Source organism: Apis mellifera, linkage group LG11, assembly GCF_003254395.2.
Source record: "Apis mellifera strain DH4 linkage group LG11, Amel_HAv3.1, whole genome shotgun sequence".
NCBI classification, from domain to species: Eukaryota; Metazoa; Arthropoda; class Insecta; order Hymenoptera; family Apidae; genus Apis; species Apis mellifera.
The window spans coordinates 12821320-12837968 of NC_037648.1; the positions used below are offsets into that span (position 1 = coordinate 12821320).

Consider the following 16649-nt stretch of genomic DNA (forward strand, 5'->3'; position numbering starts at 1 on the left):
CTGGGTGTTTATTATCATTGCGCGGAAAATATTTTTTTAAAGGAAGAATTCGAAACTCGATTATTCCATCGTAATACCGAATTCTTCTTCCTCTTCTTCCGAAATTCGATAAATCGAGAGACAAAGAGGGAGAATATAAAATTTCGCCGTTCCATTCCCGATATTTAATTATCGTTTCTCCCTCTCCTCCCCTCCTCCAATTCTTTTCGACCAACAACTCGCGGAAACACAGTTCAAAGTTGGGTAACAGGAGCTGGAAACTGCAAAAAATCGGAGGGGGGGAGGAAGTTTGTAAAATGCGGGTCGACAAATAATGGCGGGCGTGGATAATGCAAGAATCAAAAAGTCAAAGTTATTTTACAGCGTCGTCGCAAATAATAACTTTTTTCCTATTAAATAAGCAACAGAGGGGCAGAGTTGAACGAACCTCCGCGTCCAGGAATCTTCGCAAGACGTTTGGCAAGGAATGAAGCTATATTTCTGAATTGTTACTCGCTTTGCGGACAATTTGCCTCGATAACTTCTCCTTTCAGTATCGAAACAATCCTCCAAAACTCCATGCTCCATCTTTAATAGAACGCATAGGAAATGCACCGATATTCCTTCACTCTCCATGTGCGACACAAGTTAAGATTGATTGAGGAAAATTTTCCAAAACCGCGCGAGAAGAGAATTTTTGGGGGGGAGAAAAATGGCGGAGGAGTAAACACACACCTGTTATGCGATATCCCGAGACGAGACGAGACGAGGGGAAGGGTGGAGGAGGAAGGTACGCAGGAACCCGGGGTGGCCCTGACCTAGGGGCGAGAACCGGGGCAAGTCCGGTCTCCATGGGAACCGGAACCCTCACCTGGAAGACGATCTCTCGTGGTGTGTCGCATCGCCGGCACAGCGGCATCGATCTTTTCGACCACCTGGCGTGATTGAATGGTGCATGCCCACCATTCACCGCTTTTTCATTCAACGAAAATAACCACCGCGGCTCTTGACCACCGAACCCTCCAACCCCTCCACCCCCGAGGTTGGATATATAAATTCTTCTTTTCTCCACGATTACACGTTTAACGTGGAGGAGGTTCGATTTCCTTTTTAATTTAAAATCCTCGTCGAGATATGAAGAATAGGCTCGTTTCGTCGATGATTGTTTAATTGTAAATAAAATGTTTATACGTGAAAATCGATAGGTTGTGTGTCAATTGTTTCAACGGTTTCTCAAGGCTCTTATTATTCTTCAACAGTTGCGCAAACGAGCGATAGAATTACGAAAAAGAATATTCGCGTAATTGTCGAAACTCGGCGGAAAAAGGGAGCGCTAAAATTCCGTTATAATTTCGTTACGACTATTAAAATACTGTTTGCTCTAACGAATAGGGGCGCTCTTCTCTCCGCCCTCGTTTCAAATTAATTTAAATTGCCAGGCGAAAAAGTCGTAATTAAGTTTCGTATTTAGCACAATCGTGGTTATTAATTACGATTTTTCCTGTTTAAACAGAGGTTAATAGGCACGTCAAAGTTCCATCATCTACGGATAAATATATTTTTACTTTAGCTGATGAAAAATCGAACTCGAACATGTTTTAAACTTGTTATGATAATAATTTTTTAAACGTCTCTCTCTCTCGCTATTTGATCCAAAGATGAAACTTTAACATAAACGATTCAGTGACAGATATAATTTGAATAGAAAGTTAACTCACCAAAGATGGATGGATCTAATTTCGTTTAAACCTGCTTACTATTTTTCTATCCAAATAAAAGAAATAATTCAGATATTTGCGCAAACAGACTTGTTCGGGAATCGGAAGATAAATAGGGCGTTCAAACTTGAAAATAAATGGGCCAGAAACATTGGGGTAAATAGGAGCGCTCCAAGGGAACCGGCCAATCGCGTTACTCGTCTTTGCACAATACACGGAATCTTATCTGACTTAGCAAGTCAGATTCGTCCCCCTTCGGGGCCATCCCCCCGACTCCAAGAGATCCTTCAAGAAATTCTCAAGGGATTTGTCACAGCCTCGCTTCGAAAGAGAAAACTTGTTTTCGAGAAGAAATTAATCCTTAATCCCTCCCCTGAAATTAAAAAAATCATCGAATTACACGGAAAATACATCGATCGAGCGAGAAATTACGAGAAATTCTCCCCCGATATTTTGTTTATCCTCCGATAAAGGGCCCGTCATCTCGCTCCAGTTATAAGATTCTTATCTTACGACCCCTTCTTTATCTCTATCTCGCGAGTGTCTCCTCTTCTGGAGAGGTTCTCGTGGGCGGAAATACCGATCTCGGTCGAGCTTCCATCTTTGCACGGCATCGTAAAAACCATCCTTCAAGGAACTTTCCCTCTTCCTTCGATCAGAAGAAGATCCGAGAGTACATCCTTTATTTTTATTTTACCATGACTTTCCTTCTTTTTGCGAAACTTCTCGAGAATAATTGAGTGAGAAGATGTTAGATATTCTTTTGCAAACTTTGTCAAACGAAACGATTCCAGGTGTGGGTGAATATATTTATATCTTACGTAAATGAAAGAGTCAAATCGAGACGTTCGTGTGGATTAAATTAGAATGGGATGATTTGTTGGCTAACGGAGGTATTCGTCGATATATTTTTCGATAATGAAAAATTATGGATTGTTTTATTCCTCGAAGATAAATGGACATTGGACACGAACACCAGGCACGTAGCCAGAATTTATATAGTTTGTGGAAAGTATGTGTGTTTGTGTGTCCAGGCTAAAACAGTTTGCAGATATCTGAGAAGCGAAACTATTATTTCAACCGCATTGTATATAAAAAATCTCTTCTTGTTCAATTTCTTGGCTTTTCTCGACAAATCGACGATCATTTTATCGAAGATTGGTATCTCTTGGTTTAAATATCTCTTCTTTGAATGCTTCTCGTCCCAAAAAGGAGAATACCTATATAATGATGATAAACAGAGATAAGAGAGATATGCACCATGGCAGAATTAGCTATGTAAGATTAAATAGCCATCTCTGATTACATTTACAGTTGAGTTTCTTCTTATTCTCGTGTTAGCTTCCAGTTATTACGGCTTGGTTACTGTGAAAATACGAATCCTTAATAGTTTAGTAGCCTCTGAAAGGGAGAAGAGGGGAGGTGCAATTAGCAGAAAAGATTAATAAATTTACGAAGAATTGCGATTATCATTTATCGTTCAATCTTCTGAAAAAATCCGACAAAATTAAAAGCGATTTACAAATCCCCTCGAATTAAAGTTTTTTTAAACGAGGAAGGAAACGTGTTCCACGTTCCAAATCACCGACGATTCGAACAAATCCTAAAAAGGAAATAAAACGAGATAAATTCGAGAGAATGCAAACCATCCTCATCAGATATTCCAACAAATGCGAAACAAGTAATCAACCCGTAACGTTTACGTTCCGTCCAATCGTAATTCACCGATCCTTGCATCTGAATGAGCTAATAAAACACGAATTCTCCAAAGAATATAATCTGCTATTCCTTCGTGATTCGTGGGGGAAGGGAAAAGTGGACGATGGCGGTGAAAAGTCGTCGATATTTACATCTGAACGCTAATAAAACACGAATTCTCGAAAGAATATAATCTACTATTTCTTCGTGATTCGTGGGGGAAGAGAAAAGTGAACGATGAAAAATCGTCGATTCTTGCAACTGAACGCTAATAAAACACAAATTCTCAAAAGAATCTGTGATATGAATCCGATAAATGAATCTGAAATATAATCTGCTGTTCCTTCGTAATTCGTGGGGGAAAGGAAAAGTGGACGATGGCGGTGAAAAGTCATAGATATTTACATCTGAACGGTAATAAAACACGAAAGAATATAATCTGCTATTCCTTCGTGATTCGTGAGGGAAGGGAAAAGTGGACGATGGCGGATGGAAAAGTCATAGATATTTACATCTGAACACTAATAAAACACGAATTCTCGAAAAAATATAATCTACTATTTCTTCGTGATTCGTGGGGAAAGGGAAAAGTGGACGATGAAAAGTCATCGATCCTTGCATCTGAACGCTAATACAACACGAATTCTCGAAAGAATATAATCTGCTATTCCTTCGTGGGGGAAGGGAAAAGTGGACGATGGCGGTGAAAAATCAAACGGCCAAGTAATCCATGCGGGGGGTCATTAAATAAGGGTAATATCATTCGAAATCCTCGAAATCGTTCGACGATTAAACGATCTCTCTCGCCGTTTTCGATTCCTTTCCCTTTTCATTCCCTCGTTATCTCCTTTTCCTCCTTCTTTGTCAGAGAGAGAAAGAGATAGAGAGATGCTGAATTCGCAAAGGATGGGCAATTTTTCGATTGTTTCGAGATTAAAACTTCTTCAAACGTAATCAGAAGAATGGAGAATCTCTAGTTTTCAAATTGGTGGCGTTGTTGAGAAGTTCGATTTTGGCATATGAAATAAATATGTCATGATATGATGAAACGAGAGAGAGATTATTGGAGTGGAATTTGATCCAAGATAATCCTAGTAGGAATGATCATTAATTTAAGAGGGAAGCTTCGTTTCTTCTTCGACATCAAAGAGGATCTTCTCCAAAATTTCGGACAAGATTAAGACCACTTTTCTCTCTTGTTCTTTCAATATAAATCTTTCGACGATTGATAGGGGCTCACTTTTTAAGTGAAAAATCGTAAAACAATTGGTCGAGGGAATTTTTAAATATTCATCGCGGATATTTTGAAAATGTAATAAAAGGGGGATTGTCATGAATATTGATGGATGGAAATGTAAATAGCCGTGGAAATTCCTATCCCTGTTCTCCTTCCTTCCTTCCTTCGTTCTCCCGATTAAAGGGAGTAAGAGTAAGTGTTTCTCGTGCTTGCTACGTTCGCACGAGAGTGGATTATCCTCTCTGTGAATCCAGGCTCTCCAGGAGATCGGGGGCCAGGGATCACGTACACTCGTAAAAACCGAGCGTGTCCATTTTTCAGAAGGAGTATCTTCGATTAGAGGCGAATATTTCTCTCCCACTTCCTCTCGTTCCCACGTACATCTCTTGAATTTTGTAATTTTCCAAAGGGAAAGAAAAGAGAGGATCAATCTTAATTGGAAAATCTTAAGGGAATCGTATAATCGAAGGGAAGTTTGAAAATGTGGATGCGAGATGAGAATGAATACGGAATGCATGCAGATGATAAAAATGTCTAACTCTTTGCCTAATCGACATCACGAGTCCCCTCGAGCTCGAGAAACTGTACCACTTCCAAACTTTCATATATTTTTGACAAAGGAAAGAAAATTGCTCCTTGAATTCGAAAAAGAATAATTTTGTTTCTCCTATAAGAAAAAAAAGAAAAAATTTGAAAGATTAATCGTGAAATTATTATTAAATTATCCGCTGAAAGCAATAAATATATATCGATATTTACAAATTAGCATCGAGAAAAAGGAGGAGTAAGCTGATTTCGGGTTGCAGGCAGAAGAGGATGGGCAAGAAAAAGGATCGGGGTATTCTATAACCGAAGGATGGAAAGAAAGAGTGGCTTTTAACCCAAGAGGGAAAAGAGGGCGAACGTTGGGAAACGAGTTCGAAAAGGGGACGTGGTCGGTTCGGCCAAGAGGGGACGAGCAATTGAATATTCCACGCTGGTTGGATGGAGGGCGCAGGAACCGGAGTCTGCACTCCGATTGGACCCGGCTTTTTCGTTCTCCGCCGCGCTCCACTAATCTACATATCGAGATTTCCGTCTTGGCGCTGGGGGAGGAGGGTGGATTTTCTGACGTTCAATGCGTCTCGCGTGACTCGCATACAGCAAGAGTTTTCTGAATAGAAGAAAAGAAAGAAAGAAAAAAAAAAGGAGGAAGAAAAGAGAAGAAAAGTTGGAAGAAAAGTTTACGCGATTATAGATTAATTCTTCAGAGTAATGAAGTAATTTTTCGAAAGTATCAAGATCGATTGAAATTTATCATTTTCTATCCGAGCAACCAAAAATTCAAAACTAACACTATTAATTGTAATTAATTGTTGAAGATAATTCAAAAATATGAATGAACATATCAAGATCGTCATTGAAATCCATAATTTTCTATCCGAGCAACCATGAAAAATTCAAAGCCAACAACATTAATTGAAAATAATTCAAAAATATGAATGAACGTATCAAGATAGTCATTGAAATTCATAACTTTTCAGCCAAGCAGCAATGAAAAATTCAAAGCTAACATATAAATATTATTAATTTTTGATTAATTATTAATTATTGAAGATAATTTCCTTTTTGAAAATCATTGTTGCTTGAATTTTTCATTGTTGCTTGACTGAAAAGTTTTGAATTTTAATGACGATCTTGATGTGTTGATTGATATTTTTAAAAATCAATCAACGCATCAAGATAATCATTGAAATATATAATTTTCTATTCGAGCAACGAAAAAATTCGAAACTAATATATAAACACTATTAATTGTTGAAGATAATTTCTTTTTCAAAAATATCAAGATCATCATTGAAATCCATAACTTTTCAGCCAAACAACAATGAAAAATTTGAAGCTAACATATAAATACTATTAATTGTTGAAGATAATTTCCTTTTCAAAAATATGAATGAACACATCAAGATCCTCATTGAAATCCATAATTTTCTATCCAAGCAACAATGAAAAATTCGAAACTAACATATAAACACTATTAATTGCTAAAGATAATTTTCTTTTCAAAAATATGAATGAACACATCAAGATCCTCATTGAAATCGATAATTTTCTATCCAAGCAACAACGAAAACACTATTAATTAATGAAAATAATTTCCTTTTCAAAAATATAAATGAATATAAAAATCAAGATCGCCATTGAAATCCATAATTTTCTATCCAAGCAACAACGAAAAATTCAAAACTAACATATAAACACTATTAATTGCTAAAGATAATTTTCTTTTCAAAAATATAAATGAACACATCAAGATCGTCATTGAAATCGATAATTTTCTATCCAAGCAACAACGAAAATATTATTAATTAATAAAAATAATTTCCTTTTCAAAAATATAAATGAATATAAAAATCAAGATCATCATTGAAATCCATAATTTTCTATCCGAGCAACAACGAAAAATTCAAAGCTAACACTATTAATTGAAGATAATTCAAAATATGAACGAACACATCAAGATGGTCATTGAAATCTATAATTTTCTATCCAAGCAACAACGAAAACACTATTAATTAATGAAGAAAATTTCCGTTTCAAAAATATGAATGAACACATCAAGATCGAAATCCTAACTTAAACTTTGCAACGGGAGGAAAGAACGGGAAATCCGGCGTAACGATTTACGATTAGTTGGCAAAATCCAAGGGATAGGCTGATAATGTTAATAACACAGCGGGTCGTAAACAGTTGGCTGAAGCCTGACCCACGCGCGATATTGGCAATATCGTACTTTCGAAACAGTCGTTCGCAGAGAGTTATGGGCATGGCGACACCATTAAAGTCGCGAACGCTCGTGATAAGCGCGGCGAAGGCCTCCAAGAGGCGAGCGCAAGTCGGAGCAGGAGGATCTTTTACGAGTGGTTCGTGGCGCGAAGGATCGGATGATTTCTCTCCGATGGCCGCTTTTACATGGCCCCTATAAAGATACAGAAGGGGAAGAAATACGATGGACTCGACGCACGATCGACGGATGACCCTTCCTTTCCTTTCCTTCGACAAAATCCTTCGAGAGAGAAATATCCGATTCCTCTCCATATATATCTCGATAATTGGACCGATGACAGGATGCAAAAGTTAAATAATTTTCAATGATCAAAGATTTCTTCCAAGTGACGAGTTACTTTACATCTCGTAAACTTCATTAACGATGAAGGAGGGGAAAAAAGTAGGAATAATAAATTCTCTCTCTTACTATTATCCCTCCTTTTAGCTATCGGAAAGTGATCGCGTGTTCGACACAGATACGACACGCGTTAAACCTTACTTATATATTTCTCAATCTCCTGCGGGATTTTAAGGGAGGAAATATCTCTCTCCGCAACTTTCTCGCAATCCCACGTTGGAACATGGATTTCCAACAGGATTTGTACCATCACCGATGGAATGTATTTTATCCTTATTTCGATTATGCTTTCTCCACGTGTTCCTCGCGACGCTTCTCTTGTTTCCATTTCTCGAACTTTACCATTTTTCAACATTTTGATAAGAATCAACGCTTTATTAGAAAATCGAACGCGATATATTTTTCGAGAAGGGAAATAAATTTTTTCGAAAAGTTTCAACTCGCGTTCCATTACGTTCCAGCCCGCACGTGCCTCAATATTTGATTTGCTCGTTAAACGGCAAATCGATATTCCAACCCGTGTATCTACACGATATTTGATTCGTTTCCCACCTCCTCTATTTCAATCTCCTATTCTCCTTCTCCTCTTATCGTTTCATTCTAATTTTTTACATCGCCTATTTTTAAACTTACTCTTTTTCCTTTCTCTTAACACTATTTACTTTCCTTTTCGAGGAAGAGATACTTTCCCACAGATTCATTTTCACGCGAATCGTGAAAATTTCAACGAGGGGAGAGGGATTTGCCAAGGGAAGCACGCCGTCCCGGAAACCCTGTACGTCCCCCCAAGGGATTCTCTCTGCCTTGCACGTGCCAAGTACGTCATCCGCTCGTCAATTTGTCCCTGATTCCCTTGCAACCGCGTCCTTCCGAGATTTCTGCGGGAACGAGATAAGAAAGCTGTCTTACGAGCTTCCTAACCGTTTCTCGAAGGGGCAGCAAGAAGTAGGAAGCTTGCTTTCTCCTTTCTCTTTCCTTTCAATGAGAATCACAAATGCTTAATTGTTTCAGGAAATATTCTTACTTCCTCAAATGCAGTTTCTCGTCCTAATCATTATGCTTTGGTCTTTTAATATCGATTTACTTGTCCAATCTTTCAATTCTTCATGATCGTCTTTTCAATACAATCATTCTATGCTTATATAAATATTCTTTGGACTATATAATAGTCTTCAAGTGTTCGTTATTTTTTACTGTTTTTACTGAAGGCTGTCTTACGAGCTTCTCGAACAGTAAGAAGTAGGAAGCTTGCTTTCTCCTTTCTCTTTCGTTTCAATGAGAATCACAAATGCTTAATTGTTTCAGGAAATATTCTTACTTCCTCAAATGCAGTTTCTCGTCCTAATCATTATGCTTTGGTCTTTTAATATCGATTTACTTGTCCAATCTTTCAATTATTCTTCATGATTTCAATACAATCATTCTTTGCTTATATAAATATTCTTTGGACTATATAATAGTCTTCAAGTGTTCGTTATTCTTTACTGTTTCGTTACCACGAAGGAAAAATTCCTATTTCGAAACGAAAACTCTTCAAAAGTGTCGCATCATTCCGATTTTCAGAAATTTGAGTCAGACACAACGCGAGTTCAATAGGAAACGATGCTCTGCTATTTCGAATCGAGTGGATGGCCGAGTTTCGATCGAGCTGCACCAAGCATTTCCGGCGATCGAATGGAAGGAGAGAGAGAGAAAAAAAGGCATTATCTCGGGGCTGAAATTGGCCCCGTGTCCCCTTCCGGTTTCAGCCATTCCTCCGTAATTACGAGCAGCCTGCTCCCTTTGACCGAAATCCACTTCCTCTCCCCCATTCATCCCGCATGCTTTTCAATTCTTCGATGCCAGACTCGTCATTCTTCGAATCATCAACGCCCCAAACGGGCATTTTAAACTCATCCCAATAAGGTTTTTTCAGAGAGAGTTTTTAGAATTTCTGAAAGGAATCTCAAGCTTGAAGATTCTTTTATTTTGTTATTTCTTTCATTTCTTCATCGAACTTTGACAATTCTTCTCGTGGAGCTTGATATATTGCAAATTTTAATTCCCTTTTGTAATTTAATTAAAACTGTACTGCGTTTGATTTAAGACGCGGAGAATCGATTTGTTCCAAGTCTCTTTGACAAATCCTGCACACCGAGGGGAATCAAAGTACAGCGACGCGAGGGAATAACAGATTTATCCGTTATATTTATTACAGATACCTCTTCCAATCTCTTCCAAACCAAAGATTCGAATCGAATTATTCTTTCGAAGAAGCGAGAGGACCTCTCGAAATGACAAATTCCTCTTCTCCTTCGTTTCTTTTTAAAGATTCGTAAATCAAGACAGAACGAGACGAAAATCCATGGAATAACATCGAAATCTTGATTTTGAAATCTTCAAGTCGAAATTCTCGATTTTACGTACGCGAGGAACAACTTCCTTCCAACTCCTCGAAACCATTTTTTATAATTATACCACTCTTCTTCCAAAGCTACAAATTCTGAAGAGGTTACTCTATTCGTATCAGAAAATTTCGAGAAACAGGTAGACAAGAATCGAAGAAGAATTCACAGAAAAGTATCACCGATCTCTGGAAAGAAAATCGAAATGGAATTAATCTTCATCGATCGATGGGCAAAGATTATGAATTGGAAGGAAGATTTAAACGAAACCTGTACGACATCTCTTTCAAGGAAGAACGATAATTGTTATAGCGAGGAGAACGAAAGCAGGAGGAGTAGCAGAGCGCAAACAGAGGGGGCGAAATTGGTGTACTGGAATTCCCGTGGGTTGACACGTCTCGTCTTGGCTGCTGTTTCGTTGCCGCATTACCCGCGGGGGTGGAGCATCCCTCTGGAAATGCGGCAACGTTTCCGCATTAACGCACGCGATCGTGCCTTAACCCACCCCTCGTGCCAATTCCACCGGGAATTTTACTTTTATTCCATTTCGAGTCGTGTAATTTTGCAAAATTCTTAACAAGATGGTTTTCTCCTCAACTGTTATCGTCATTCGATAACGAGTCAGTCTGAACGACGGGTTTCCGTTCGATAACCTGTGCAGGTGCAGGTTAATTCGACGAAGGGGAGGAAGAGGGAAGAATTGAAATTCGAGTTTAACGCGGAAAACCGGAAATGAGAGCTGTCGTCGTTCGGCCACCGATTGTTTGCCGAAGGCACGTGCGACCGCCGTATCCGCCCTCGAAACGTGTCGCGCGATAAATTGGAAGCTGTGCGGCGCGCCACTGATTCAACCGCTCTTGCTGATAAATCGATCAATTTATCGTCGCGTCCAAGATACGAGAATATGAGATTAGATATTCGAAGCTCCATAATTTTTTTTCCCTCCTTTTTATATTTCAGAAGAACGAAACTAGAGATTCCATCAACTAGTCTTTCTTTAAATTTTTAATAATCTGCTTTTTGATCCTCAAAAATTGAAAGATGGATCGAATTAATTACACGAGTGGAATAAGTTGAACAAGTAATTCGTTAATCGGATAGATATCCATGTTTATTCATCGCCATTCTACCCGCTTAATTACGGGAATAATTCCGTTCCCCAAATCGGATACCATCTTCCAGACACCCAACACGATGTTGCTAGATATTTCGACTGCTATCACCAGCGACGCCTCTTTCCTCCACATTCCTACATTCCTCTCCTATGATAAATTACTCCTCTCCTGGCTAACCGTTTCCCCCTCTTCATTCGTTCCATTATTCCACTTGCCCAATCGAGAATCTGATTAACGTCCTCTCATTGTTTCACGAGTTTACACTTTTCTTAATTAACGTTAACGTCACAGTATTACGCCAATCATATCGAGAGAGAGAGACAGATATTAAGTTGCTTGAACGTTTCTTACTCTACTCTCTTTATCTTCTCACTTTATTCGAGTGTATATTAATTGTCTTAGACGAAAGAGGGTCGAGAATAATTTCTTTCCTTTCCTTTCCTTTCCTTTCCTTTCCTTTCCTTTCCTTTCCTTTCCTTTCCTTTCCTTTCCTTTTCTTTCCTTTCCTTTCCTTTCCTTCGACCGAATCTTGGAAAATTTGTTTCTTCTTCTTCAAATCTTGGAAAAAGCGGAATCCGGAATTTGGAATCGGTAGAGCCGCGCCACGATGGAACGCAGGATTCGCGGCAAATTATCCGGCATTCCACGAGTCGTCAAAGGGAAATCTCGCGGAACGGAGGGGCAATGATCCGGTTAATTCGAATTGTTGCTGGGGGGAGGAAAAAAAAGAAAAAAAAAGGAACTTTGGCTCGTTTTTCCCCCGTTCTATTAAGACGAAAATTTCGTGCGCGGGATATTTCATACTCGTTTAATTTGCAGAGAGAAAGGGAAGGAAGGGGAGAATTTGCAACGGTTAAACTTTCCACGCTTTCAACGCGTTTGATCGCGGATATAACAATCGGCCATTGTATGAAGCCAGCGAAATCGAAATTAGATTTACACGGGAATCGTATATTTGTATCGAGCGTATTTAATCAATCCTGATTCTGGTTTTGGAAATAGGGGAGGGGACCAACCCTCGCTGGATCGATCGCTCATTTACATTTACGCTTAGGTTGCTTTAAAAATTATTCCCTCGAGTATCGAAGGAGTGTATTTATAATATGAAGACTTCGATTCGAGGATTAATTTTCCAAAAATTTATAAACTCTCGATGAAACGAGAGAAATGACTCGATCGGATTAAATTCTCTCGAATATCAAAATATCAAATCAAATTACGAAATATCCTGTCTTCAATCACGAAATTTCTTTACGAGAGAAAGCGAAAGACTACGACTCGAGGATTAATTTTCCAAAAATTTATAAACTCTCGATGAAAGAACTAACTCGAACTAACTTTCTCGATCGGGAAAGGAAGAAAGAGCAGAAAGCGAAAGACTACAATTCGAGAATTAATTTTCCAAAAATTTATAAATCTATTATTATTATTGCTCTCTCAGTGAAACGAGAGAACTGGCTTGATCAGGAAAGGAAGAAAAGGCAACTCTTTCGAATATCAAAATATCAAATCAAATTACGAAATATCCTTTCTTCAACTACGAAATTTCTCTACGAGAGAAAGCGAAAGAGTACGATTCGAGGATTAATTTTCCAAAAATTTATAAATCTATTATTATTATTGCTCTCTCAGTGAAACGATAGAACTAGCTCGATCAGGAAAGGAAGAAAAGGCAAACTCTCTCGAATATCAAAATATCAAATTTCTCTATAAAAGAAAGCGAAAGAGTACGATTCGAGGATTAATTTTCCAAAAATTTACAAATCTATTATTATTATTATTATTCTCTCGATAAAATGAGAGAACTGGCTCGATCGGGAAAGGAAGAAAGCGCAGGCAAACTCTTTCGAATATCAAAATCAAATATCCTCTCATCAACGAAAAAATAAAAAATATAAAACCACAAAATTTCTCTACAAGAGTGAGCGAAAGATTACGATTCGAGGAATTTATAAATCTATTATTCTCGAACTGGCTCGATCAAAATAAACATCAAATCACGAAATTTGCTTTCATCTCGTCAACGAAAAAACGGTAAAACCGCGAAATTTCTCTACGAGAGAAAGCGAAAGACTACGATTCGAGGATTAATTTTCCAAAAATTTATAAATCTATTATTCTCTCGATGAAACGAAAGAACTGGCTCGATCGGGAAAGGAAGAAAAGACAAACTCTCTCGAATATCAAAATCAAATATCCTATCATCAACGAAAAAATAAAAAATATAAAACCACAAAATTTCTCTACAAGAGTGAGCGAAAGATTACGATTCGAGGAATTTATAAATCTATTATTCTCGAACTGGCTCGATCAAAATAAACTACATCAAATCACGAAATATCCTCTCATCAACGCTTCGAAAGCGAAAGATTCGATTAATTTTCGAGGATTAATTTTCCAAAAATTTATAAATCTATTATTCTCTCGATGAAACGAGAGAACTGGCTCGATCGGGAAAGGAAGAAATCGCAGGCGAAATTTCTCTACGAGAGAAAGCGAAAATTCTTAAAACGCAAATGTTGAGAGAGGGAAGGAAGTTAATGGGTCGCCCCTTCCTGTTGGGGACGGCCGACAAACGCCTCGGGCTCGAAATTCCTTCCAGCGTGGACGAGGGATACCAACTTTTCGCTCTTTAATAATAAGAGCAACTCGTTAAAATAAGCTTCACCCATCCCTCTTTGTAATCGTGCAACCAAGCGATTCCACCAGCGGACTGCTGTGATTACAATTATTACAATTATCGTCCAGGAGAAGGGGAGTGAAAAGTTGTGCAGGAATTTCGACGACGTTCTCTCGATACGTCAACGAAACAATGAGGGGAAATGAGTTTCTCTTCCTCCTTTTTTTTTTTTAGAGGAGATTGGAAATAATCGCGGTCGTTAGTCTCTTGGGGAGGGATGGACGTGTATTCGTAACGAATATCGAGCGAGACGATATTGGAAAATATTTTGAGAACGAGAGAAACAAAGTTTCACGGATATTTTTTATTATACGCGTTCAAGCTCTGAAAATCATCCCAACAGTCTACTCTCTCTTTCTCTTTCAAGAACAAGAAGATGAAACACCCTTTCCAATTCCAAAATTATTTCTTAAACGATCCTTTTGGGAACACGTTTTAAATTCGAAAGACAAAGATTCTTCGAAGAAAAAGGGTTTGAACGAAGAAGGGCTCGTAATCAATTCTCTTGCTCCACAGCCCTCGAAAGGGTGCATTCGAATGAAAGAGAGCCTTCCTTAAAAAATTTTCTAGAAGGAAAAGAAAGAGAGGAGAGGGAAGATTTCTTCCTCCGCGATTCTTCTCCCTCGAAATTAACTCCCTGTAGCTTTTCCCTGCTTCTAATGCGAGCCACGATGCAAAAAGGCAGCCGGCATGAATTTTATTTCGCCACAGCTGCGCCCAAAATTCTTATTCTTCGCGATTCGCACGGTTTTATCGCTCGACCCGGACATTTTTACACTTCAACGGCCGAATAATCGAATCAATTATTTTTTCTTAATCTACATAACATAGAATAAGCCTCTCTAACTTGAATTTCCACGATACAAATGTAATATCCGTATATGTAATAAATTTTCTCTCGACTCGTTGAAAGTTAGCTCAAAATTCAAATTCATCATTTCAACTAATTAATCTCTCTTAAAAAATAACCTCTCTTAGAAAAACAACAACGATTTGATACTCTTCGAATCGAAGGAAAGGAAAGGAAAGTTTTCTTAAAAGAAAACCATTTCGAAGAATTTTTCTTTTAATCTATATAGAATAAGCCTCTCTAATTTGAATTTCCAAACGTAATATCCGTATATGTAATAAATTTTGTCTCGAATCGTTGAAAGTTAGCTCGACGAAATTCAAATTCATCGTTTCAACTAATTAACCTCCCTTAAAAAATAACCTCTCTTAGAAAAACAACAACGATTCGATACTCTTCGAATCGAAGGAAAAGAAAATCGAAAGGAAAAGAAAGTTTTCTTAAAAGAAAACCATCTCGAAGAATTTTTCTTTTAATCTATATAGAATAAGCCTCTCTATTTTGAATTTCCACGATACAAACGTAATATCCGTATATGTAATAAATTTTCTCTCTCAAATCGTTGAAAGTTAACTCGAAATTGAAATTCATTCAAATTTCAACTAATTAACCTCTCTTAAAAAATTTCCCTTAAAAAATTTCAGAAAAATAAACAACAACGATTCGAATCGATTGGAAAGGAAAGCTTTCTTAAAAGAAAACCCATCTCGAAGAATTTTTCTTTTAATCTATATAGAATAAGCCTCTCTAACTTGAATTTCCACGATACAAACGTAATATCCATATATATAAATAAATTTTCTCTCGAATCGTTGAAAGTTAACTCGAAATTCAAATTTCAACTAATTAACCTCTCTTAAAAAATTTCCTCAGAAAAACAACAATTTTTGATACCCTTCGAATCGATTGGAAAGGAAAACCCATCTCGAAGAATCGAGCAACCACCCCAAACATTGTCGATCCAACAACGTCTCTCTGCTCTCTTAAATCAAGAGAAGCTCACATTTGCATACCGTATCTTATTTCCCCTCTCTGTATGTGTATGTGTGTGTGTGGACGAAAACAAAAAAAATGGAGGAGTTAGGAGGAGAAGCTTCAGCCCCAGGCTAATCCAACCCCCTGAGAAGACGTCACTCGGTTTACCCTGGGGCCACCGGTTTACCACGGTTTATATTTGCATTGCGCGCCGAATACATCGAGGCGACGCGAATAATTGAATAACCGACGAGAGAGACTCGCGTTCTGGATATTTAGATTGGGGGAGGAGGCGTTTCAAGCATCGTGAAGAACTTGGCGCGCGTTTAATCAGGAGGAGGTTTGGATTAGCGGGTCTTGATACCAGCTGCGCATGTGTATGTGTGCGTGATTTGTTCGTTACGAAAGCACGACAGCTTTCTCCCAAACTAATAATAATAATAATGTGGAAGGTGGATAAAGTCGAAGTTGGATTTGGATTTTTCATTTTTTTGGAGAGAGGATATTTTAAATTAATTACGAAAATTTCTTCTTCTTTTTTCGATGTAGAAAGGGAGAGATTTTTAAGAAAGGTGTTAAAGAGATTCTTCTAATTCTATCGAATTTATTCATAAGGTTAAGAAGATGGAAAAAAGGAGGAAAGCTCGCGAGAAGATCGATGCAATGGTGTTTGCACAGAGTTGTTTGCGTTCCATCCCCGAGATGAGGAATCGAAGTGAAAAAAGGAAAAGAGTAACGAAATGGGGATGGATCGGTGGTTTTGAAGGAAGAAGGAAGGCGAAACGAAACGAAACAAAGTGCAAGATTTCGTTCAGGATCCGTCGAGGAAACGAGATTTCTTCGA

General features: G+C 38.1%; 1 protein-coding gene across 2 annotated transcripts in view; it reads right to left on the bottom strand.

Annotated features, from left to right (window-relative positions):
- LOC410336 (dipeptidyl aminopeptidase-like protein 6) overlaps positions 1-16649 on the bottom strand; it is a 98706-nt gene that overhangs the window by 59440 nt on the left and 22617 nt on the right. The gene's annotated exons all lie outside the window — the stretch shown is intronic.